The sequence below is a fragment of the Antechinus flavipes genome, chromosome 3 (genome assembly GCF_016432865.1).
Source record: "Antechinus flavipes isolate AdamAnt ecotype Samford, QLD, Australia chromosome 3, AdamAnt_v2, whole genome shotgun sequence".
Taxonomy (NCBI): domain Eukaryota; kingdom Metazoa; phylum Chordata; class Mammalia; order Dasyuromorphia; family Dasyuridae; genus Antechinus; species Antechinus flavipes.
In genome coordinates this window covers 266396370-266423353 of record NC_067400.1, presented here as the reverse complement: position 1 = coordinate 266423353, position 26984 = coordinate 266396370, and the positions used below count along the sequence as shown (strand labels likewise).

Below are 26984 nucleotides of genomic sequence, written 5' to 3'. Positions count from 1 at the left end.
TAGTAATATCCAAGGGAGCGCTAAATGTGGATTGCACCGGCGGGATTCTGTAGTCACAGCAAGGTTGGTGAGGGAACTCCTGCAAGCACTTCCACACAAGGCGAAGCTCCCTAGGGCTGGCAGTGCCGGTGGAGCTCCGGGTCCCCTGTGGCTGTGGCGGCGCCTGCACCTCCGCCTCCGCCTCCTCCACCCCCGCCCAGATCCAGTGGCCCTTTCGCTTGGGCTCTGGCAGCGGCGGTCGCAGCTGGAGGAACGCGCAGGCGCCGAGGCCGCAGCTGGCTGGGAGGGAGGCAGCGGCTGCAGAAGCGGTGGTCGTAGTAGCAGCTGGCCGGGCTCAGAGCGCGAGTAGCGGTCACTGTTCTGCACTGGTGAGTGGGACTCCTACCTAGTGGTTCTACCTTCCCGCCGCCCCTTAAGCCCTCCCCCCCCCTCCCCAATCTTTTTTTTTTCTTCCTTTGGGAAAGGTCCAGGTACTCTCAGTAGGGGCTGGAAGAGCATTCCCAAGCGGGAAGGGTAGCCGTGCTTGCATTTCTTCGCCTCCCTGTCCTGACCCGGCTGAGGTAGTCCGGGCAGAACTAGAGAAGCCGGGGGAGAAATGAAGCAGTGGAGGCTGCCACAGCTGCTTAGGTGACAGAATCCAGCTGTGCGGCACGAGTGTCCCCCGAGCTCTCACAGGAAGGAGTTGAGGAATTATTAGGGGTTCCTTGGGTTTGGGGCGGGAGGGAAAGGGAGTAGTGAGCTCCTGCCCTGGAGCTCCGGGAAGTAAGTGGGTGACTTGCCTCCGAGAAGGGGAGCGGACTTGAACTTTAATTGCACCCACCGGTTTTCGGTTTTTGTCCGACCCATGGGCCTGAGGACTTGGGGCAGACAATTTGGGGAGAAGGACTTGAGAATTTGGCTTGAGGTTGGGGGGATGGGTCGCGGAAGAGCTGGGTCTCAGCGAGTGATTTTCCCTTTTCCCAGAAAAGGCAGAGCTGGAATCTTTTTCTGGGAGGTGCGCGATTGTGCCGAGTTTTATATCTCTTGTCTTTCCCTTCGGGACTGTGGAAAAGTTCTTCGTTGTGAGTAGTAAGGGTCTTGGGGAAAGGAGGGGTGGTAGTTTAGGTTACAATCTGGTCCCCGGTTGGTGCCGGGGAAGGCTTGACGATTTATGACTTCTGCCCCCACCCTCCGACATTTTGTGTCTCCCCTACTCTCTCCACGTGAGCATTGACCATTTTTCTGTTTCATTGTGTTGGTGGAAATTTTAACAAAGGGAATGACTGTTTTCTAGGCAGCTATGTGTGACAGCCGCCGGGGAGGAGGAGGGAATCGGAGCTGGTGCTTGACTGTTGACTTAGACTTGGCTCTCGGGAATTGGAGAACTTTCTTTAGGATATTGGCAGCAGAGCTGGAAGGGACCCTCTGGGGCCATCTAGTTCTTCCCTTCTTCTCTCCACCCTACCTCTTTTACTCCGGGTCCCTTTTACAGATGTGGAGATTGAGATCCCGGGAGAAGTGACTTGCTCAAACAAGTCACACAGGTAAGTAATATCAGCGGTATTATTTGAAATAGGTCTTCTGGCACCAAAACCAATGAGCTCTCCACTTTCCCAAGCTGTCTACCTCTGGAGGAGTAAAGAAAATGAAAAAAAAAAATTGTCCCTCCCCCTAATATGATACCATTTTTGTAGGAGCTGTGACGGGAATCAGCTTTTAAAACAATGAACCATAGTACAGATTTGGGATGATTTGGGGCCAATTTGTCTGATAGTGTGATTGTGCTGTGGATGCTCCCCACCTTCAGTTGAAAGGATGTCAGATTCATAATAGATAAAGGAAGGGGATTTGAGTGAACTTGGTTGGACAAATGGGTTAAGTGGCAAATATAAAGAGAAATTATATGTTTGAAGTTTTAGGAAAGAAGTAAATTCTCAAAGCTAAAAAAAAAAAAAAAAAAAAAAAATTGGAGAAAGAAGAAATCCAGGTGTTACCAAAGGAATGAATGGGACTGATTAAATTTAGTAGACAAGTTGGTTAGGGGTAAAACCAAACTTATGTTTCATTATATTGGGACCCTGAAAATGATACAGCCAAGGGGGAAAAACAACCTAACATGGAATCCTTGATCGGCTAAAGATTCTTAGACTTTCATTTCCTAATTTCTGTTCTCAATGGCACACATGGTATGTGCATATGAAAATATTGCTCAGTTCTGATGTAGATATTTTTACTCCTTTGTTCTGGGTTAATACAACAAAAACATTCTGGACTTCTTCCTCCTCCACCCCTTTCCCTTCATTGTTGAATTCTGTTTTACAAACACTGATTTTCAGATCTTTGTTCTGTTTAATAGAAAGTCACATCTTCCAAGTATGCAATAAACTGGATTTTTGCTTAATATTGATTTAGGAGGCTCTTAGTCCTTAAAAAGCAAACAAACAAACAAAAATACTTTGCATTTAACAGTATCAAAGGGCGTGTTTCAATGAAATGTAAACCTTTATAATATTAAAATTTCCAATGCAAATAATCAAAATATCTAGTGTGTGATAAATTCCAATAATTGGCTTTAGTAATGGGACATAACCACATTAAGGATGGGAAGTTATTACATTAATTTCATTTTGGGTTTTAAAAAAGCTAGAAATTCAAAATGGCAGTCATTTTCAAGTATTGGAAAATGAAAAATATTGATCATGATGTTGGGAACAGGTATTAAAAATGGAAACACTAATCTGTGTAACTACATTAAAGCCTTGAATTAGTTGGAAGAAAAAATTGTTCGAAAATTCACACACCTGAGAGATGGAAAAAGGATTAGGAAGCGATGTGAAGAGGGCTGAATTTGGAGTGAGTTTCCAGTCTTGGGTCTCATATTTTCTTTTGTACATGAAACCAAATCTGTCCCACTATTTCCTCTAATTTTTGCACTCAACAAATACTTGAAAATGTCTATCATATGACTCTTATAGCGTTTCTTTTCTAGGCCATATATTCCTCGTTCCTAGAATCAATCCAGTTATGGCATATTACCTAGGACTCTCAATATCTTATTAAGCTTCTTGACCTGTCTTTCAATTCAGTGCCACAAACATTTCTTAAGCTTTTCCTATGAACAGAAGTTTCTCAGGATGAGAAACTATGGATGAATTTCCTTTTTCCATACATATGTGGTCATAGATCCACCAAAGTACCTAATTTTATGTGCCAAATACTGTGTTATCCTCTAGAAATACAAAGGCAAAAAAATAGAACATAGTAGAAGAGATGGGTGAGAAATAACATGTGTACATGTAGGTATATTCAAGTTAATTTGAGGAAGAAGAGGGAGAAAAGGATAGAGAAGTAGGAGAAAATCAGGAAAGGATTCCTTGAAATTAGATGAGGTTCTGAGAGTAGTGGCTCCATAAAAGATGATGGTGAAGGCAACTCTTTCTAGGAGTTTGTGAAATGAAGACTTTGATTTGGAATCATTGGATCATAAATCCTATATAAATGTTAGACATTATAGGGGCTATTAGTATCTCTATTTTGCAGTTGAGGAAACCAGGACATCTAGAAATTTAATTAATTATCCCAGAGAGTGTCAGGGATTTTGTCCTATCACTAAGAGGAAAGAACAGTGGATAACCTGGAGGGTTTTTGAAGTAGCAAGCAAAAAAGCAGGAGCTTGAGACAGATGACCTAGCTTTTCATTAATTCATCTAACAATATTTAAATACTTGTTGAGTGTCAGGTTCTTGTGCTAGGCTCAAGGAGCTTATCTGGAGTTTCAACAAAGTAAAACTATAATGTAAGCAAAGTAATTTAGTGGAAGTTGGATAGGATTGCAGAAGCTGTCAGGGAGATCTGGATAGTCCTTGTGTACTTGAGGCAAACTTTGAAGGAAGTCAGGGGTGAGAAAGGGAGTATGTTCTAGGAACAGAGGACAATTATGCAATGGTGCAAAGCTCGAGATGGAATATTGTATGAGGGAAACAGCAAATAGGGCATTGTGGCTAGAAATGAAGTTTGCAAGGAACTTAAAAAGATCCTATTGGAGCCAGATTATTAAAGCTTTAGATGCTAAATTAGAAAAGTTTTATGTTATTCTAGAGGCAAGAGGGAGTGACTGAAGGTTCTTGATGGAGGGAGTATCATAGTCAAACCTGTGTGTTCAGGATTTTGTAGGTTTTCAAGAAGGACATTAGGTAGGGAAAACTCTTAGAGGCATGAAGATAATTAGGTAGTAATTTCAGTTGTCCTAATGAAAACTAGTCAGGAAAGCCTAAGGCTGTGTTCCCACTGACACATATCCACTATGTGATCTTGAGCAAGACATAAAACCAGAGCTCCAAATCTGTCTATTAAATCAGGATGATACTTTTCACTATCTAACTTCTTGGGACTGTTTTAAGAAATATACTGCAAAACATAGGAGGGGTAGGGAAAGGCACTGGACCTATGATCTCATAGTAAACCTAGGTAAGAACACTTTCTTTAACAAGGTACATAGACATGTTTTGCATTTTTAGCCTTAGAGAGCTGTCTAGAGCAGTGTCTGAAGAGTTTTATGGTAACCACAAATGTGTAAAATCCAGCAAGTGATAAAAGAATTTATGACCAAATACTTAATCCAGATGTATTGTAAATACCGCAAAAAAGAAAAAAAAAATTGGTTGTTTTCTTGAGTATGAAGGGAGAACCAAAAATTTTTACATCTCAGGGGTATTTTGCTCCTAATCTCTGTAGTTTGGAAGTAATAACTGTACTTTCTTTCTTGAATGCTCACAAGCTCTTCATTACTTTAATAGTGTGTTCTATAGATGATGGAAGATACTTTCTTCCTTTTTCATAAAGCAGTGGGAGATTTTGGATGCAGAATGTTACAGGTATTGTCAGACACAACCAATGGTCGTGTTTCCTTTCTTGCCTTAGTTATAAGGGAGGGCTAGTGTGAGAGAGTATGAGTTATATCCAAAAATGAATAAAAGACATCAACACATTTTTTAACAAGTATTATGGAATTTTGCTAATCAAAGCCAAGTTGATCAGGCTTGTTAGTGATGTGAATAAACCCCAAAATATGAAATAATTTTAGAAATAAGTTTATTTGTTTATTTGATGGAGAAAGCTTTTTTTTCTGGTTTTGCTTTTCTCTCTCTACGAGGTTTAAATTCTATAAAATACCAGTCCTGGCACCTTTGGTTGATGTTAAGCTGTTTTGTTGAGACCTGTCAAAGTCCATTGATATATATATAAATAAGCATAAACATTAATAGTAAGGTTGATTGAGATGTGAACATAAACATTCAAATATGGGATATCCTAAATGTAAGGACCTTAGACTTGGATTGGATCCAAGTGTTGCCTGAAACAAATTGGCTTCCCTGAGGTCAACCAATTTGCAGCCATGTTAAGCTGGGTTCAAACAATATTAATAAACAAGATTTTCTAAGCAATACACTATTTCCCTATAGTTTGTAGTCAGTAAGTAAACATTTATTAAGTACTTCCTGTGTGTCAAGACTGGGGATGTAAAGACAGTTCCAACTGTTAAGAAACTCATAGTGTAACAGGGGAAACAAAATTCAAACAACTATACAAACAAGATGCAGGATAAAAGTGGAAATAATCTTAAGGCAGGAAGGGCACTAGATTAAGAAGAACTGAGAGGCTTTTTGATGAAAGTGGGACTTTGTCATTCTTTAGTCTTTTAAATCAGATCTGTCGCTTTGTGACCCCATTTAGGGAGTGGTTTGCCATTTCCTTCTCCAGCTCATTTTATTGGAGAGAAAACTGAGGCAGAGAGAGTGATGTGACTTGTTCAGGGTCACATAGCTAGCAAGAGGCCAGATTTGAATGCAGGAAGATGACTCCAGGCCCAGCACTATACCACCTGACTGCCCTATAAGATTTTATCTGAGACATGAAAGAAGTAAGGCAACTAGGGTAGAAAGAGGAGTGAGAAAGTTCTTCATGGGAGACTGCCAGTGAAAATTCATTGTTTTGTGTAAATAGCAGTAATGAGGCCTGTATTAAGTAGAAGAATACTTGTGAGTTAAGTAAGATGTAAGAAGGCCAGAAAAGTATGTGTGGGGGAGCAGGTGATGAAGAATTTGAATGCCAAAGAAAGAATTTAATATTTGATGTCGGAGGCATTAGAGATCTTTGCACTTAATTGAACTAGTTGCACTAGTTGTAAGTTCTCAAGAATGTGGCCCAGAGAATCCCGGGGGTCTTAAAAACCCTTTCAGAGGATCTGCAAATTCAAAATTAATTTTTATTTCTATTATGGTAAATATCTATAAATATAATCTGCATAAACAAAAACTCTGGACATAATACCTTCAATAATTTTTAATAGTATAAAGGGTTACTAAGAACAAAAGTTTGAGAACAGTGGCATAGAGAGTGATGACAAACCTGAGTTTTATGAAGATTATTTAAATGACTAAGTAGTGCATGGATTATAATGGGGACACTTGTATGTGTAGACTGTTCTTTACCCTCTTTAAAAATAGGGGTGCAAGATTATGTGAGGATCAACTGTGATAGATTTGGCTCTTCTCAGCAATATGGTGATCCAAAACAATTGCAGTAGACTTGAGGTAGAAAATTGCCATCTATCTCTAAAGAAAGACCTATGGAGAGTGAATGTGGAAAGGAGCATAATATTTTCACCTTTGTTGTTATTTGCTTTTTCTTTCTTGTTTTTTTTTTTTTCCTATTGGTCTGATTATTTTTCTTATATAACATGACAAATCAGATTGTTTGCAGTCTTGACACGAGGGCTAAGGTAAGGAAAGGAAGAAAAAAAATTTGGAACACAAATTATTACAAAAATCAGTGTTGAAAACCTATCTTTACATGTATTTGAAAAAAATAAAATACTTCTGAAAAAAGACAGAAAATTGGAGTGTTTGTCTTCTTTGACTCCTAGACCATCTCTCCCTTTCTCTAAAAATTTCAAAAGAATCATTCAGAACTTGTATTTTTTTTTTCTGAGGCAATCGGGGTTAAGTGACTTGAGCCCAGGATCACACAGCTAGGATGGGTTAAATGTCTGAGATCAGAGTTGAACTCAAGTCCTCCTGACTTCAGGGCTAGTGTCCTATCCACTGCACCACCTTGCTGTCCCTAAAACTTGTATTTTTAAAAATTTGAGTTTGTGCATTAATTTCCTGTGCATTCATATTAATCTTTTTAGGCACTTCTCCTTTTTTTCTTCCCAGTTTTTCAAATTTCTTTTTTTTTTTTCTTAGTTTCTCATCTCAAGATGAGAGATATTGTAGCATAGTGGGATAGTCCATCTCAAAGCCTGGAAGGCTTATGTTCAGTTTCTGCTCTTTTCACAGAGTGATTCTACAGTACCCTGGGATCACTTAACTTTTCAAAGCTCTGGTAAGTGTATAGGATCATTAACTTCCCAGAAGGTGCTGATATGCACTAACAGAAGGGAGCTTCCTTCCTGGGAGCTCCTTACATAGAATATAGTTTCTGACCTTATTCTCATAACCCTTCCCTTCTATTGGCAGGCCAACTTGCCGTTTTTAGCAAATGGCTATGCTGTCTCTCTTTAGGGTCCTAGAGACAATCTTGGAGATCTGAGTTAATTTGTTTTCTAATACTATTGTTTATAAATCTTCCTACAGTGTATTCCTCCAGTATCAATCTACCAAGATTCGGTCTCCCAAACATCAATTAACCAATTAAAAGCAATTTACTTATCTTTACAAAGAAGGGGAAAAAAATCTACAAAATATACCCAAATTGGAAACACTCTCTACTCTATACACCTTAGTCCTTGAGAAGAGTAATCTCAAACTGAAAGTGGGTAGCTATAAAACATTCCCCTATCAAGGTTACTTCTGGCTGTTTGGTACAGTAATAGTAGCTAGCATTTATATAGGCTTTTAAAATTTGCAAAGCACTTTACACAAATTCTCATAACTGATAGATGAGCTGCTGCTCTGACTGCTAGACAGCATCATTTTTGTGGTACTCTGGCTCCTGCTGCTATGCATTCCCTTGGCAGAGGGGAACTTTCAAACTCTCTACATTAGAACAGACCAGTCTTTTCTCTAATATTCAGTTACCTAAGATCAGGAGGGGATAACTACAACAGAGACTGCAGAAAGAAACAGAGGCATTCAGGGCTAGAGACAACCTAAACTCCCTCTCTTACCTGGAAGCTCACAGTAGTTCTTCCCTTGCTTATCAACAGGAAAGAAATAGGCTCCCATCTGTTCTAGTCTTTTTTTATATCCTCCAAGTTTGGGTGCAGCAAACAGTTAAAAGGCTTTTCATCACCATGAAATAGATGGGCAACAGTGAGAGAATACCCGCCGTATCGCCAAAGCAATGATAGAAAGCCTTCTTCATGAATTTCCAGAAACAGGGTTTATCAAACCTTCATCTGGATATTGCACATACTCTAAAGCCTGTGCCTTCATTGGCTAGTCACCCTATCACACTATTGACTGGTCTAAGCACATCAAATGTATTCCTATCCCTCTATAATTAGCAAAGTGCTTTCCTTATAGCTATTAAGAGGTAGGTATTATTCCCATTTTACATATGGAGGAAATGAAATCTTATGATTTGTCCATGTTCCAAAAACTAATAAGGGCCTGAGGCAGGATTTTAATTCCTATCTACTGACGAAGTCCATCAATGTATCCACTAATTTTTTTTGTCATATTTGGATAAAAACTCCAGAAGACAATATGACATCTTTTGGTGTAGTCCTCAGGCTAACTGTAGTAAATAATTTATACACCCAAAATTATTATCACTAGTGAATAAGTAGCTGTTTCTTAGTTTGAAGGTGTTAAATATAAATTTATGAAACTCCTTTGGGGTCTTATGGCAAAAGTCACTAGAAGATTTATGCCATAACATATCATGGCTTAGGCCAAGCATCTTGTAAATACTTATTGTATAAATAAATGTTTTTGTCATATACTCATGTTACATCAGTATTGAATTTTTAATGGTGTTTTATTTTTCCAAATACATGCAAAGGTAGTTTTCAACAGTCACCTTATTTTTCACATTTTTCTCCCTTTTCTCTTCCCATCCCCATCCCCAAGACAATAAGCAAGGTTAAACGTGTGTAATTCTTGTAAAGATATTTAAATATTTGTCAAGCTGAGCCAAAAAAAAAAAAAAATCAGATCAAAAAGAGGAAAAAATGAAAAGGGCAGGGAAAGCAAGCAAGCAAACATCACTACCACTCCCCCCCCCAAAAAAAAATGACCGCCTGTCATCAGATCTGAGAAATATCAAGTGTTACCTCTTATCTTAATTGCATTTCTGTATTCAGTGGTGATTTACAGCATTTTTTTCATATAACTAGAAATTACTATATTTTCTTTGTCTGAAAATTGTTTGTATTCTTTGACTATTTTGGCAGTTGGGGAATGGTTTGTACTCATAAATTTGAGTCAATTCACTGTATATTTTAGAAATGAGGTCTTTATCAGAAACACTGACTAAATTTTTTCCTCCAGCTTTCTGCTTCCCTTCTAATTGATTTTGTTTGTGCAAACCCTTTTTAATTTAATGTAATCAAAATTATCCATTTTGTATTTCATAATGTTCTCTAGTTCTTTGACCATAAATTCCTGTTTTCTCCACAGATATGAGAGGTAGATTATCCCTTGTTCTCCTAATTTGCTCATAATATCACCCTTTCTGTCTAAATCATGAACTCATTTTGACCTTATCGTGGTATACAATTTCATAATGAATTTTGAACCATTTCTATGAATATGTTGCATAATTGTGATGGGAATTAATTTTTTAATTTTAATGAACTTTGAAAATTCAAATGATTTAAATTACTAATGCACATTCAAAGCTAGTTTATTATAGTAGTAATTAGTATAGTCTCTTCTTCAGTTGTTTTTTTTTCCTTTTTTTTTGGGGGGGGGGAGGGCTTTATTTCTTAGAACTTTAACCTTTCCATAGAAATTAAATTTGATATACTTTTTACTTTGAGTTTCTGTTCTACAGTGTAATCTGACAAGAGAAAGAAAGGTTAGGTTGGTTGATTTGGAAACCTTTTACTCTTGCATGGAACTTTCTTCATTATGCTGTTAACTCTAATTAGCATGGATTTTTCAAGTTTAATGATGCTTACACATGACATACACCACAGTAATGATCTGAACAACTCTGGAGTCTATTGTATTTCTAGTGTGTTACAATTCCATTCTTCATTAAGATTTATTTGGAATTGTGTTAAATTCAGTTATAGTGTAAGTTTGGAACCCTGAGACTTCTACATTGATTTTCTTTAGTACTTTTGTAATAGTCCTTAGATGGACTGTGAGACTGATATGCCTTACATAGAATTCTGCTAAAGTGGAAAAAAAGTGTTATAAGACAGTTTTGTAGTTAGTTGCTAGAGTGGTCCATTTATTTCTTTTACTGCTTGCTCATGAACTGCATATTTTCAGTAATTTATTACATATGTTTTCTCCTCTTTAGGAAGAGCCTTAAATGAAGCAATAACTTAATGGGATGGAAAAAGTGAGGAGTGCCTTTTAGCAGTTTTCTGGAATTAGAAGCAGGAAGTTTATCCTTTTTAAAGATTGCTAATTGTTTCTGTTATCTACCTGGTATTTAATGATACCATTTGATTTAAGGTCCAGTCTAGAGAAGTCTATCTTTATGTTTTTTGAAGACCTTTTGCTTAAACCCATTCTGAAGGTTTTTGAGGTCTATCATTAAGGGTGGCAAAACTGAAAAGTATGTGTGTATATTTGCATGTATGTAATATTATATTATAGATGTGTATATATGGATGTATGTAAATCCTTCTGTGACTGGTAATGTATATGGTAATGATGGTGATATTTATTTATTTTTCCTTTTTAGAAAATTTTATTTAAATAAATCATGCACTGGCAGCTTGGGACAGCAGATTGTACTGGGACCTTGACTCCTCACTTATTCTCCATATCAAATCTGTTAAACCTGTTTATTTTAACTTAAGGACATATGTTGAAGAGTTTATTATCTGTTCTCTGCTCCTTGCCACCACACCATGGTGGAAGGCTCTCATCATGACACATTAAGATTCTTTCATTATTAGTCTTTGACTTATTCTTCCCACCTCAAGTATCTTTTTTCTGCAATCCATCCTCAACTCAGTTGTCAAGTATTTTTCTTCTGCAATCCATCCTCAGCTCAGCTGTCATTCTGACACAGCTTTCCAAAATTCAGGTCTGACTGTATCACTTCCCCCTTAATGATTGTGAAATCCTTGAGAGCAGGGACTATGTTACAGCAGAGAACATATTTACTAAGATCTAGCACCTAATAGGCACTTAATAAATATTAACTGACTAACCTGGAAACTTAGTTAACAGTTCAAATCTTGCCTATGAAACTTAGAGGGGTTTATTGATCATTAGTAAATCACTTTAATTACTATTGGTTTCAGATAACTTAAGATTTATCTAAGTATAATAAAGTAGAAAAAAATCTCACAATGGAGTCAGAAGCCCTGGATTCATATCTTATAGCTGATGCTTCTTGCTAAGGTAGAGTTGCCTATGATAGTGACATAATGGCAACAATATTTTTGGGTGTTTTATAGACACATGACACAGTAGCTCAAGTATTCCTAAAATAGGAGCCATAGTGATTATATAGTTTGTATTTGTGTCATAAGCAAATTGCATGATTACTGTGTGCCTTAGATTCACCTTGTGCAAAAGTAGAGGTACATTATCTTCCAGGAATGGTCTAAGGGATAAATGAGATGTAAAGTTAGATAATGTGGCCCAGTACTTATGGCATTCTAGAAATGCTTAATAGAGTAGATTTTATCCCTGTTGTTGCTTAGCTCTCTCTTCCTGTCTTGGTAATTACTAGTGTAGTTATTGTAAAGCCTTTTCAAACAATGATAATGAACTTGTGAAAGAACCTATTATTAGATCTTTAAAAGGTGTGGCACTTGAAATGGGAGGGGGGATTGAATTTAAAAGAGAATTAGACTTTCTTCTGGCAAGTGCTCAACATGACTGTAACATGGAACTTATGACTGCTGTGGGAAGGCATGTTGGTCTTTTCTGAATCCAAAGCTTGAATTAAGTTGAATGTAGACTAGTTCTTCAAATTCAAGCATTTAAAAAATAAAACAAATAGTAACAAAGAAAGTGTTGTTATGCAAAATGTTAGATTGTAGAGCTGCTAAAATCCTTTTCTATTTGTGGTTGGGCTTTGTGGTCTGACAACTAACATTATGGATTCCTTTTTTGTGATTAATCTTCATGAGTAACTTGCTCCAGTCATCCTGTAAGTAGCAATTTGTTGAAATTTTGAAAAACCAAATGTTAAAAATTGTTTTTTATATGTAATTGGGTAAAATTACATACACACACACACACACACATATATATATATTTAAACCATTTTACCATTTTGCTGGGAAGAAGTCAGCAAGTCAGAAACATATGAAGGAAATTTGAATTTGCTGTCTCTGTAAGAAAAAGTTAATGGAAAGTTTAATGCGTTGTTTTTTATTATTACTGTTACTCATAAGTCCAGAAAATTTTTTTTTAAGTTTCTATGTAATTTATACTTAGTATCCCAGTAGAATTTTAAAAATTTTATTAATACAATTTTATTACATATGAAATTTGAAATAGATTTTTTGTCAATAGGCAAAATAGAAGACCCAAATACTTTTAGTTTTATGAAGTGTTGTATTAAATTATAATTTTCTGTGTGGAATTATTCTGTTTGGAAACTTAGACTCCTTCAGGGCTTTACAAACTAAATAATTGGAAACATTTACATTTTGAGCTATATAAAAGAATTTTGAACTTGCTTTTTAATGTTGTTGTGGATGATTTTTTTTTCTTTGCCATTAAAAAGTTAACAAAATTAGGTAATTCACATTAACTTTGCTTGTCATTTAATATCTGAAAATTTCATGGATTCAACAAATGTTTATTGAATGGATTTGCAAGTTTGTATGGGAAATGCATTTATTCAGTAAACATTTATTAAACCCTTATATGTAAGATTCTGAGAAAAGAGAAGGAAATACCAGTCCTATCCTTTAAAGAGTTTACATTACATTGATGATGGAGGAAGAAACATCAGCCTATAGAAAATTAAATACAAAACATGTACAAAATAATGGGGGAAGATGGAGAGAAAAGACAGGTACTGGGAAATCTGAATAGGCTTTGCTACTTTAATTAGGTGGCCCAGGTTGGTGACACTTTAACTAAATATGAAAGGAGATGAAACTTCTGTGAGGAGGATTGCAGATGTGCTGTGCAAAAGTTATGGAGGATGGGTTTGGGGAAGGACCAATTATGAAGAATAGGAAATAGCAAGTAACGTGGTTTTTGCTGAAACATAGCATTCATGGTAAAGAATTTTAAAGACAAATTAGGGGGTAATTATACTCGTCTAGGTGAGAGGTAAAGAGGACTTTAACCTAGGTGTGTCGTGTATGAGAAAAGTATGCGATGTCAAATTTAGTGTGGAGGTAGACTTGACAGGAGTTGGCAACTAGATGGATGTGAGGGGTGATTGGAAAGATGTTGTTGCCCAGAAATAGAGAAATGATGTTAATTTCTTAATGATTTGAGTTTGAGAGCCCTATAGAATCTCCATTTGGTGATATCTGGTGTTCAGTAACATCCCTAGATGGATATCTCTCTCCCAGTAGAATTTAAGAGTTTATTAACCAGAGTTGGACAGAAATAAATACAAGGAGAGAATGTGAAGAACCGTAAAATGGACTAAGGACGTTAGGAGAATAAAATGACTTCTAAACAGAGGATCAAGGAGAAGATGATATTGAATAAGTACTTTGAGAACAAGGGATAGATATTAGACTGGCAGAAAGGGAGAAAAAGTGGGGGCAGAGTATTCTTGCTAGGAAGCTAGAGAGCAGGAGTTAACTTTTTTTATGTTTGTCTGATGGGTCCCCTTTAGCAGGGCAGTTAGGTGATATAGTAAATAGAACTGCACACCTGGAATCAGGAAGAATCTTTTTTGAGTTCATATATGTCATCAGACACTTATTAACTGTAAGATCCTGAGCAAGGCACATAATTCTGTTTGTCTTACTTTCCTCACTTGTAAAATGAGTCAGAGAAGTAAATGGCAAGCCATTCCAGTGTATTTGCCAAGAAAACCCCAAATGGGGTTATGAAGGGTAGGACGTGGCTAAAACCAGTTTTCTTGATTCCAGGCCTGACATTTCTTCCACTGTGCCATCTTGCTGTTTTAAGGTATATAGGAAATATATGATTGTGTAGGGGTGAGGGGTATTTATGAGATATATAATGGCTATGAGAAAAAAATGGAATTGGTTATAATCGGATAAGAACTAGGGCTATTATAGTGGGAATAGAAAGAAATGTGACATACTTTGCATGGGAGAGATTGTAACGACAGAAAAGGTGGGAATACTTTGTATCCCATATCAGGAATATATATTCTCTCTACACTGTAACCTCCCAGAAATCTTCTGTTCTTTAAAGGTCAATCCAAGTGCTTCCCTTAAGCAGAGCCTTTTTGATCTCATCAGTATTACTATTCTTTCTCCTCAGATTTCTCTATATTTACTTAAATATTTACATATTGTTTCATCAGGTCTGTTTTTTTTTTTTTTAAAGATATGGAAGATATTTAATACATGATAAATGGAGCCAAGTGTGGTGGTCCATGTCTGTAATATCTGAAACTAGGAAAACTGAAACTTGAGGGTCTAACGGGGCTAAAGATGATCAGGTATCTGTGTTGTCTGACACCAGTATGGTGAGCCTCTGGAACATGGGTGACTAAATATAGCCTCTCATATATTCTGTGTCAGTCCCTTGTAGTATCAGACCAGAGAATGACTGATGTAGTCCAGTCTAAGAGAGATAAGGAGACCTAGTCTCTTCTTTCCAAACTCCCCTTATTCTTTAATGTTAACTGATTAATTTTAGGTGGCAGAAGAGGGAAAGAATAAAAAGAAAAAAGTAATGTTTAAAATTTTGGATGATTGGCAACTTTGTCATTCAAAAAAAAAAAAGATGGTAAAGTCTAGTTCTATATAGAAGGTATTTTAAGTATAAGGTATTTTGAAGTTGAGGTGATTTTGCAATTGCATGTCCATAGTTAATTAAGACACAGCTGGAAAATAAGAAATCCCATGGAATAAGAAATGCACTTAGTAGGAAGTCATGAATCCTGGGTTCTAGTTTTGACTCTCTCTCTCGCTATTTGTCTGTATAGTATTGGGCTAATAACTGCACCTAAACTATTTCCTCACTTTTAAAATGAAGGAGCTTAATTTAAGGTCCTTTTCTAGTGCTGGCTACTTGAGTATCTGGAAGAGAGAAAAAGGCAGGAGACAGATTAATTTATTTGTTTACCAATGATTTATGAAACACCTGTTATGTGCCAAACTCAGTGGTAGATATAAGGAATATAGAAACAAAAACAAAAATAAAAAATCCTTGCTGTCAATGAATTTACACCCTAAAGAGGTAGAAAATATATATACAGATAAAACAAAGCATTGATCAGTAAGTATCTACTGTGTGCCAGACACTGTACTAACGGGGATCCTCAAAAATATAACCCTATTCTGGAACACACAATTTAGTGGGAGAGACAACATATAAATTTAAAATAATCATGAGACAAGACAGTAGGGTTAAAGGGAGGCTTCTTTAAGGAGATGAGATTGTAGTTATGACTTTAAGGAAGTCAGGAATTCCAGGAGGTGAGAAAGTAGAGAAGTCTAAGTGTGCCAGACAGATAATGGATGAATTGTCTTTTTCAAGGAAAAGAAAAGAATATGTGAGCTAAAGAAAAGAGTCTAGGATGAGTTTGATATTCTGAATCTGGATGGGTAGAAAGTATTTGAAACAAAACTTAAAATGAACCTTATTTCCCCTTGATACCTGGAAGCCATTTCTCTGACTAGAAGATCTTTCAAGAAACAGCCCTGGGGAATTAGAGTAACTAGCACCCACAAGTCCTAGATAGGTGGGAGGTCGAACCATTTGGGATTTTCTTGGTAATACTGGTTTGCCCTTTCCTTTTTCAGCTCATTTTACAGATGAAGAAACTAACAGAGTTAAATGACTTGCCCCTGGTCTTACAAATAATATCGGGCTGGATTTGAATTCGGATTTTCTCTATTCCAAACCTGTATCCACTGTGCCATCTAGCTAAGTGGAAGTAGTCAAAGACAAGGATGGTTATCTTGGAAAGAAGACAGGAGTAGCCAGATGGCTAGAAGGAGAAAAAGGAAGAAATATCTAGGAGCATTTGATATAGATTTGTATTATAAAGGTGTTATTTATATATATGTGTATGTGTGTGTGTGTGTGTGTGTGTGTGTGTAAAATACCTTTTTATCTTCAAAATACATGCAAAGGCAGTTTTTACATACACCCTTGCAAAATCTTGTGTTCCAACATTTTCTCCCTCTCTTCCCTCTTCCCTTTTCCCTAGACAGCAAGTAATCCAATAAGGTTAAACATGTGCAATTCTTCTAAACATATTTCCACATTTATCATATTAAAAAATCAGATCAAAAAGGAAAAAATGAGAAGGAAAAAAGCAAGCAAACAACAACAAAAAACATGAAAACATTATGTTGTGATCCACGTTATTCAATCCCCACAGATCTCTTTATGGATGCAAATGACTCTCTCCATCAAAAGTCTTTTGGAATTAGCTTGAAAAACCTTACTGTTGAAAAGAGCCATGTCCATCAGAGTTGATCATCACATAATCTTTTTGTTACTGTGTACAATGTTCTCTTGATTCTACTCACTTTATTTAGCATCAGTTCATGTAAGTCTCTTCAGGTCTTTCTGAAATCATCCTGCTGATCGTTTCTTATAGAATAATAATATCCCATAACATTCATATAAAAATGGTCATATTTATAATCATGATTGACTTAACATGTTAATAGAGCATATCTATTAATAAAATATGTATATATTACAGTATATTTTACATAATTAAAAATTCATTCCTCAACTGTTTACAGATCTGTTCATATATTAATCAGAGATAAAATCAGAATTTTTAATAATCAAAAAAAATAGTTCTTTATTGAGAAAATTTTATCCCTCTTGCATGGATTTCATTCAGACTATTACTACAGGTTGTCCCAGAAATTTTAGTGCAGTTTTAAGCTTCAATAACCTAATAAGTATAATTGCTTCTTGTTGTTCAGTTATATTTAACTCTTCATGAATCCATGGATTGTAGGAGGTCTGTACTGACTTCTTGGCAAAAGATACTACTGAAGTAAGTTGCCATTTCCTTCTTCTATTAATTAAGGCGGACAGAAGTTAAATGATCTGTCCAGAAAAGGAGAGAACACTAATAAGTGTCTGAATCTATATTTGAACTCACTCAGTTCTTTCTGACTCCAAACCTAGAGCTCTACCCACTGAACTACCTAGTTGCTTCAAACTCATAATTGCTGTAGACTTACAAAAATTTTTGAAAAATAAATTATTTCACTTTTTTAAAAAATATATATATTTCTTGTTAAAAATAACCACTGGCTTATGTTAAACATTGCTCTAGGCAATTTTTGAAGTTGCTGAAAGCCATTAGCCATAGCTCAGTGACTGAAAGGCTTGCCTTTGTAATCCTAGCCTTAAAATTATCCAAATAAAGAGTGAAACTTTCAATTGATTTTTTAAAAGTCTGTGGTTTTTGTACTTCTGAGGTTTTTACAGCTTAAAATTGCACCAAGACTTTTGTGACACCCTGTAAATGTTATGAGAATTCTATAGGCAATACTGTACTTAATGAGGACCCATTAGATTTCTTGGGGAGAGGATGAACTAGTGTAGGAGGATGTCTTTCTTTAATCTCTGAGGCCTGGTTGTGAGCCTCTTTTTTGAGTGTTTTATTGTGTAAACAAAACTATTACAGGTTTTGAAGGCTTGTGAGCTTAAGGGCCTATGGGGAAATTCATGGTTCTTCTTGGAAAAATGCCAGATGCTAAATTTCCCAGCTTTCATCTGAGTGGGTGCAGAGAACCAGATCAGTGAGAAGTCCTGTGTCAGGAAGGAGACTGACCCAATTCTTACATTTGAAGAATTCACCTTCTAGGTAAGGAGGTGGACCCTGTATGTTATTATAGAGCCAGAATTTTTTTTTTAACTTAATCTAACCCTCATTTCAATTATCAAAGTTAGATGAAAATAAAGTATTAATAAGTAATGATAAGAAATAAAAGATGAGTGAGATAGTTGGGGACAGTCATTGTCTTCTATTTGTATATTTAGAAGAACCTTAATTTATTCACCAACTGACTTATTGACCAATTTATTGACTACATTTTCCTTTTGGAAAGAACCCATTAATTACATGATAAAAGGTAGTTTTATGATTGTAATGATACCTGACCTATTTTACTTCAAAGTAATGATGGCTCTACTTTGAGCCATCCTTCCCTCCTTCCCTCCTTCCCTCCTTCCCCTCTAGCGTCCCTTTTTCTTCCCTTTTACCTTCTTCTTTCCTCTCCTTCCTCTCCTTCTTTCCTCCCCCTCACCTCCTTCTTTGCTTCCCCCTCTCCCTTACTACCTAGCTCCTAGAAAATTCTGACATGAACTCACTCCTAAACCTGGTGGCTTTTTCTCCCAGTTTCCCAAAGCTTACAAGGTCATAGCTATCTCCAATCTCCTTCACTTAAAATAGAAAAGAAAAAAAAAAAAAGAACATAGGTTTGTGTTCTTAGCCTAACTTTCACTTTGGATGGGGAGGATCTGAGGCCACTTCACTTACAGAGTTCTCTCCTCTCCCCCCCCCCCCTCATAGCAAATAAACAGGACAAAGCCGCCATAAAAAGATGTAATATAGGAAAGTGGACTCTAGGACTCAGGCTCTATAACCTCAGTGGAAAATAAAGAGCTGAGCCTTCTCTCTTCATGAAGCTGTTTACTTAACAGAACCAAGTAAGAATGAGGAACACCATTTTTCTTTTCTCCTTTAAAGCATACTTAAAAAGCATAGTTTTATATACATCATATTTTTACTTTTTATCAAAAGACAATTGGGTTATGGGAGACAACTAACAATTTTTCATAAATGTGTTTTTCTCATAATTTTGTTCAACCTCTCATTATGAAGTTTTGGACACAGCTGAATAACTCAATATAGTTGCTCTCATCTTGAGTTTGCTACATATCTTCAGTTTGGTCACATTTTCAAATCCCTAACTTAGAAATTCCTGATTCCCTTCTGAAGCATGAAGCTAGAAGATAGCTCATTTGGAAATGGTATCTATTTCCTTGGGCTAAATGAGTCATCATTAGGGACTCCAGTGAGCTCTTGATTCTTGAGATCTTTCCCATATTCCTTTCTTTATATCATGTAGCGAAAATAGAGATCCAGACGATGCAGTCCTAGACATGTTGCGTGGTCTCCCAAGTCTTATGCGTATATTTCTGCTATAAAAATGAATTTCACCATTTCATACCACAATAGCCTTAAAAGAATTTATTAATTTATTAATCATCACCAAACAGTATTTTATAAGTTTAAGTTGCTTTTACATAATGTTGACATATTGTCACTACATTTAGGAGTGTTAATGATAAATTTGCAAAGGATGTTGAAAAGAAAGACAATGTTTGGGATTCCCAGTGAATGGAATCTTATTTAATAAGATAGAAAACCAAAATCTTTCAAGATTTATTTCTGTCGTTCAAATTCTTTTTTATAATAATATTTCAGTTTTTCCAATTACATGTTAAAATAGTTTTCAACATTTATTTTTGTGAGATTTTGTCTTTCAAATTATTTCTATCTCCCTCTTGTCTCCTCCCAGCAAGCCGTCTTGTGTAGGTCACACATATACAATCATTTTATATATATTCCCATATTAGTCATGTTGTAAAAAAAAAAATTCAGAACAAAAGGTAAAAGCCAAGAGAAAGAAAAGGCAAAAAGAAAAAAAGAGCTGAAAACAGTATTCTTTAGTTCTCTCTCTGGATATGAATGACATTTTCCATTCTAAGTCTATTGGAACTGTCAAGACTTAATTTGGCAGATGCAATTCTCTGTTCCTATGGAACAGATTTAAAACCAGCTTTTGGTTGTCCCTGATATCTTGAGTTAGTGTTATAGACTGGAGGGGTCTGGTGTTGCCCAATAATAATTAAAAACAAATATCTAACATTTATATTCCACTATGCTAAACACTTCGATTATTTCATTTAATCTTAATAACTAATTTGGGAGGTAGGTATTAATATCCCCATATGTAGATGAGGTTGGTGAGGCAAATAGAACTCAAATGACTTATCCACAAGAGAGAATTTAGATCTTCCTGACTCTAGGCTTGGCATTGTATCTACTGCATTACTAAGATGGTCAATAAGCCAACATTTAATTAATGCTTTAAGATTTGCAAAGAACTTTACAAATATTTTTTCACTGGATCTGTAAAACAGCCCTGAAAGGCAGGCACTAAAAGAAAACTGAGTTTAAATCATTATCCCAGAGTCTTGCAGCTAGTAACTATTTAAAGCTGGATTTGGACCCTTGTCTTCATTACTACAGGTCCAACATTCTTTGCGCTGTCACCTAGTTGCTTCTAGAGACAGAAATGCTTTCAGCTGCCTGCAGTAGTTCTTGTTGGTTACTTTTTTGTACCAACCATTTCAGACTCTTAGCTGGAGGCTTTCCTATCTCCTGTCCCTGAAAGTTGATTTGACCATCAGCAGTGATGGGAAATGTGAAGTCCTAGCTCCTATACTTTCAGTCTCAAGAAAGCAAGTGCTTCTTCTCTTGATACAATAGAACCTGTATTACTCTAGCTACCTAGCTGGTAGGGCTACCCTTGAGTTATGTGTCTAGCTCTGTGATGGAATGATTTGTGGAAAGTTTTGACAAGATCAGATGTTAGCAACATTGCCTGCAGATTGTAGCTTCTTGTATATTAGTCAAGCAGAGGGTCATAAGGAGTTTAAGTGTTCCTCTGGTGTAGTCTGTGTACCACCTGGAAGTATTCATGAGCAGAAATCCAAATTACTTTTTCACACATCTGGACTTTGTAGAGAAACAGGCAGGATATTAACTCTTGAGTTCATATGGGCTCTTTGATATGACTGGAGTTGGAGATGAACAGGTTTCCATGCTCTCCACATGGTAGACACATCCCATTTTTGGATTGTTTAGCCCTAAACAAAGAATTACTGTAACAGAAGAAGCAAAGCACATCTTTTTAGATATTGTAATTGTGTGAGTCTTTTTAACAAATGGAAAGCAAATTCTTCAGATTCAAAGTGAGTTGTGGAAACTACTGAGATGGTACAGTGGAAAGAGCTGTAGGTTTGTAGTCAGGAAGACCAGATTTCAAATTCAGCTTCAGGTACTTAGCTCTGTGAACTAGGCAAGTGACTTAATCTCTTTTAGTTTCAGTTTCCTCATCTGTAAAGTGGGAATGATGATAGCACTTGCCTCATTGGGTTGTAGTAGGGATTACATGAGAAAACATGTAAAATGCTTTGTAAACTTTAAAGTGCTATTTCCATGCTAGTTATGTAATTGTATTTTGTGCCTATTTGTTCAGTGAAACAGCATATAACTTCATAAAACTATGTCATACAACACCTGTGATGAATAGAATGTTTTTAATGACAGATTCTTATATGCCTTAGCCTAAATAACTATGTAGGAGAGCATGAAGTTAGGGGGTATTCTTTCATGGGAAAGTAATATGTTATAGGCTTTGAACTACAAAGTATTTCATTTTTCTTCTTGTGGAAAATCAAATCTTCCCATGAATCTGGAATAAAAAAAAATAGTGGGGCTGTTTTAAACTGGATTCTTTTTTTAATGATCTTATAAGTAGTAATTTATAAAACATCAGAACTAGATTGGAAGTCATTCATTTTATTGATGAAGAAATCATCTAATGTTGAAGAGTGATAAACCTAGAATGTCTGACTCTGAGCACAGTTCTACATTAATCAGTTAGCTGCATGTGAATTATTGATATGTCCTTTTATTGTAAAAGAAATTTCAAATTAGGCAATTAAGTGGCACAATTGATGGAGAATTCAGCCTAGAGGCAGGAAAACCAAAGTTAAAATGGGACACCACTCATTTCCTACTTGTGTGACCCTGGACTTCCATTTGCTTGTTTGCTCACTTGTAAAATAGGAATAATAACAGCACCTACCTTAAAGAATTGTTATGTGGAGCAAATAAGAAAATATTTGTAAATACTTAGCACAGTGTCTGGCATATAGTGGCAATTATAAATGCTAATTCCCTTTTCTTCCCCTCATCTTAAAATAAGGGTTAAAGAAAAAATTATTCAGTAAGCAAATTGATCAAGAAAAGTAGAGATACAGATATGCAAATCTTTATGTAGAAGGTATATAATAAATTCCAGGTGTTTTTTTAAAATAAATACTCAAAATTTAATATTCATAATAGATTGAATAGTACAGCATGAATAACAACATTGGAAAAAGCTTGGACAAATATTATTTTTTACTTATTCCTGCCTACTTTGTGTGAAGGCTATTGGGAACAGTGAATTAGGTAATTATAGTCCATCTTATGTTTATTGCTTTCAAAGATAGCCAAATTAAAACTGATTATTTACATGAAAAAGTTCACAATTTGTACAGAGGTTACTTAGACTACTTTTTATTAAAGATTTAGGAGCACAGACCTATGCTGTTATGATCGCAAACAAAGACAAGTAAAATGTTTAATTATATTATTTTTATAGCCAGAAATATAACAAAGAGCCTAAAATTAATCAAAATATACTTTGCTAAACTCTGATTTTTCACTTATTCTCTCCTTCCATTCCTCCCTCCCCTACAACTAGAGTATTCACTATTCCTACTCATTTATAGTGCAAGCTACATCATTAGAATGAATTACTGATCCTATTCCAATTGCTGTGTGCTCATGAATGGTAATGAGATGCAAATAGCATGGTGGTACACCACTGAGATGAGAGGTTTGGCATTGCCTTATTCCAGAACTAGGTGTTTTGAATTGAAACTTGAAATCCAGCCATATTTAACTTTTTGAAGCAAAAATTTTGCCGATAGCCCCAGGATTGTTGCTGTATGTGATTAATAACTCTTGATTGAGAAATACAGTAGTTTTTGTTGTGTAAATGAAATGACGCTTTAAAATTAATAGTGTCAATCATAAAATCTATGAGATGTATATAGAGAGCTGGCCTTAGAGAAAGGAAGACCCAAATTCAAATTCTACCCCAAACAATCTTATGACTGCAGGGCAAGGCATTTAACCTCTCAGTATGGCTATAATTATTATTTTTTATTTTATTTTTTATTTTTAATTTAATTTTATTTTATAATAACTTTTTATTGACAGAACCCATGCCAGGGTAATTTTTTTTACAACATTATCCCTTGCATTCACTTCTGTTCCAATTTTTTCCCTCCCTCCCTCCACTCCTTCCCCTAAATGGCAAGCAGTCCTATATATGTTAAATATGTTGCGGTATATCCTAGATACAATATATGTTTGCAGAACTGAACAGTTCTCTTGTTGCACAGGGAGAATTGGATTCAGAAGGTAAAAATAACCCAAGAAGAAAAACAAAAATGCAAATAGTTTACATTCATTTCCCAGTGTTCTTTCTTTGGGTTTAGCTGCTTCTGTCCATCATTTATCAATTGAAATGGAGTTAGGTCTCTTTGTCAAAGAAATCCACTTCCATCAGAATACATCCTCATATAGTATCGTTGTTGAGGTATATAATGATTTCCTGGTTCTGCTCATTTCACTTAGCATCAGTTCATATAAGTCTCTCCAAGCCTCTCTGTATTCATCTTGCTGGTCATTTCTTACAAAACAATAATATTCCATAACATTCATATACCACAATTTACCTAGCCATTCTCCAATTGATGGGCATCCATTCAATTTCCAGTTTCTAGAGTATGGCTATAATTATGTTGCAGATGTTTTACTGGTCTTGTACTAGTAGACAGGTTTCATACTGGCAGTTTCTTATACCAATGGAATTGTACTTAAAATAAAACTAAACTTAAATTGCAACTATATCCATTAGTTTTTTTTTTCTTTTTTGAAGCAATTGGGATTAAGTGACTTGCCTAGAGTCTCTTAGTACGTGTCTGAAATTGAATTTCACATCATTCTCACTCTGGGGCTAGTGCTATAGCCACCGGCCATCTAGCTGGCCCTAGTAGGGGTGGTCTTTTTTTTTTTTTTTTTTTAATATTTTTAGTTCCAAATTATCTCCCGATCAACCCTCTTCTACTCATTGTGAAGGCAAAATTTTTAAATACTCATTGATATGAGTCGTGTAAAATGTTTCACATTAGCCATTAGTAACTGTATACTTTTGGAAGAAAAGAGATATGAATGTATATTTGGGGCATAAGTGGGGAAAATGTATTTGTTAATTTGTTATACTGAGTCATATTGCATATTTAATTGTTTTGGGGAAAAAAAAAAGATCAATAGGTAGATAAACTCTGGGCCTGGAGACTAAAAAATCTTAGTTCAAATCCACCTATAGACATTTACTAATCATATGACCTAAGGCTTTAATTTTTGTTTACCTCAGTTTCCCTATCTATGACAGAGGGATTGTAATAGCATCTACTTCTCAGGGTCATTGTGAGGATCAGATGTATTAATATTTGCAAAACTCTCTGCAAAGCTTAAAGCACTAAAAATAGCTGTGTTTTTTTTAATGAGTTCTGTAGAAGAATTCTGCAGAATTCTGTGCTTCTCCTTACCTCCTTCCTACCTTCAACTGTTCAGCCCTCTCCAACAGAAGGGAGAACTATGGCTTTATTATTATCTGTGTGACCCTCCTGCACTGTAGATAAAAGTGCTAAACCTGAAGTTGGAAGCTTTGAGTTTATATTCTCCCTCAGGCAGTATAAATGGAGATTAATAATAGCATTTATCTCCAAGGGTTGTTGCCAATATTAAAGGAGAAGGTAACGGGAGGATAAAATTACTTGATATTTGCAAAGCAATTAGCACAGCTTCTGGCATTTAGTAGGTGTTTAATAAATGTTTTCTTCCCTAATTTCCCTACTGTACAACAAAGGAATTGACCTAGATGATCTCTTAAGATTCTTTCTTGGTTTATCTTTAAATAATTCCATAATAGAAAAGAAGAATACTGAGTAGTTTTTGTTGTCATAAATTTTGTTTGTGGGGAGGTTGTATGGACACTTTCTAATGATTTTCAATTGGGAGATTAATTGACTTGCAAGTGAATTGGATTTAAATGAGGAAGGACTGTGCAGTCAGGAGACTCACTTTCCCCTCCAGAGCCATCTGGGTCCAGGAGCCAGATATAGATCAGAAGGACTGGAGATGGTCTTGGATGAATAGAAGACCTTGTCCTTTTTAAGCTAAAGTCTTCAAGTAGTGTCAGTTTGACTGAGGCAGCTCTCATTCAGTGATTAAGGCTAGGTAGCCATTGAGGCAAAGAACAATCTCTTTCCAGACTACCTTTTGATTCCATATCTGAGCCTGAAAGATAGAGAAATGTGCTGAGGAGAAGAGATGGGGAATCTGGATCTTAGTTCCTTTCTTTATCTTTCCGAATAAGTGTAATTGGAAAAGTAGAAAGCCTTACCTTTTGCTGGAAGGTTTTTCAAAATAGATACCTCTCTGAATTGAATTCTTTTAACTTAGAAAAGGTTTAGATGAATAAATAAATATTCTTACAAAGAAGTAATTGTTTTCTCAATATCTCTAAGAGTTGAGCTAGTCCTTGTGGAAATTAGAGAATGCCTCTTATCCCAAAGACTTTACCTTAAAATGCTATTGTAAATGTTTGTACATTATCATCATTATTTATGGATGTTCCCTGTTGCTAGATTAAGCTCATGTATGTAAAGTTGCTGTTGCCTAATTACATAGACATAAGGAAGGAGATGAGTTAGTATCTTACCTTAATCCTATTTTTTTCCTCATTTCCCATAAGCTGCAAGATGTGATGTGATCTCTTTGGCTCTTTCCAAATTTTGCTGTGTTTATCCCAATTGGCAGTAAATTGATATTGCCCCCTTTAAACCAGGAATCCTATTCCTGGATACTAAAGAACTCGAAGAATAGCTTTTAGTTTGGAGGATGGAGAAGAATGCATTTTTTGTCATCTAGAAATGACAGTAAATCTGGGACATTGGATTGGCATTCAGAAGCCTGGTTCATGTTTCTTCCCGCTGCCACCTGTTCTTTGTCATCTTTGGAAGGTCACTTCAAACTCTCAGGACCTGTGTCCTCATCGTAAAAAATAATGGGGTTGGACTAGATGGATAACAAGATTTCCTTTAGTTCTGAATCTTTGAACCCAAGCATATTTCATGCCATCCATGTACTCAATAAAATTCAGTGGCTCCTTATTGCTTCCAGGTGACAATTAACTCTTTTTTCTCATATAGTTTTCATTCATAATTTCTTGAAATATAGCTCTGTCTTTTATAGAACCCATTGGGATTCAAACAGAGTTATTAAACTATCCCTTTAAACCCACATTACTGTGGCTTTCAGTGATCTGCCAATAATAGGTCCCAGTCCAAATCTCCCTTGCTTCCCTTCAGTCCCAACTAAAATCCTGCCTCCTACAGAAAATCTTCCCTAATTAATTCCGATGCCTTTTCTCTGTTTATTTCTGATTATTCTATATATATCTTGTTTTATATGTTTGTTAATATGTTGGCTTCCCTGTTAGAATGTAAGCTCCCTTTGGGCAGGGATTATATTTTGCCTTTTTTTTTTTTAAATCTTAGCACTAAGTACAGTGGCCCATAGTTGGTGCTTAATAAATGTTTATTGAATTAAATTAAATTTTGAGGCTTTGGTTAATTAATAGCTGGCATTTGTTTAGGACCTACTATATGCCAAACACTGTTAGGTGCTTTAAAATATTCTCATATTCTCTCAACTCTGAAAAGTAGGTGCTATTATTATCCTCAGAATACAGTTGAGGAAATTGAGACAGAAAATAAATTATTTGTACA

General features: G+C 35.8%; 1 protein-coding gene across 1 annotated transcript in view; it reads left to right on the top strand.

Moving 5' to 3' along the window:
- The first annotated feature begins 245 nt into the window (after window positions 1-245).
- Window positions 246-26984, top strand: part of PRRG1 (proline rich and Gla domain 1) — a 126139-nt gene continuing 99400 nt past the window's right edge. The window contains exon 1 of the mRNA XM_051985049.1: window positions 246-368. The gene's annotated coding sequence lies outside the window, so the exon portion shown is untranslated. The remainder of the gene's footprint in view (window positions 369-26984) is intronic.